Genomic DNA, 629 nt, shown 5'->3' on the forward strand with positions numbered 1-629 from the left:
TCCAAAAAACAATAATCACTACCATGAATACACAAGAAAGAACAAAATCCACTGGCAGAACAAAACCCACTGGCAGAACAAAAATGCAAATGAGAAAGAGCAAGAAACTATATCTTACCACCACAAAAAGCCAACAAACACTGAAGAGAAATAATAAAAGGGGAAGAAAAGAACAAAAAATATTTTAAACAATCAAACAAAAATTGATAAAACGCCAAGAGTGAGAAGTTACCTTTCAATAGTAACCCTAAATATAAATGGGTTAAATTCTCCACTCAAAAGACACAGACCAGCTGATTGGATTAAAAAGCTATCCCCAGAAACAAAGAAGGCCATTATATAATGATAAAGCAATCTATCCAGCAGGAAGACATAACAATCATAAATATATATGCACCCAAAATTGAAGCACCCGTATATATAAAGCAAACATTGTTAGACCTTAAGAAAGAGATAGACTCTAAAGTGATAGTAGCAGGGGACCAGAATATCCCTCTCTCAACACTGGACAGATCACCTAGGAAGCAAATAAATGAGAAACAGAGGATTTACTTATTTATTTATTTTTCATTTTATTTTGTCGATATACAATGTGGTTGATTATTGTGGCCCATTACTGAAACCTCCCT

This window comes from Galeopterus variegatus, unplaced genomic scaffold (genome assembly GCF_000696425.1).
Source record: "Galeopterus variegatus unplaced genomic scaffold, G_variegatus-3.0.2 Scaffold622, whole genome shotgun sequence".
NCBI lineage: Eukaryota > Metazoa > Chordata > Mammalia > Dermoptera > Cynocephalidae > Galeopterus > Galeopterus variegatus.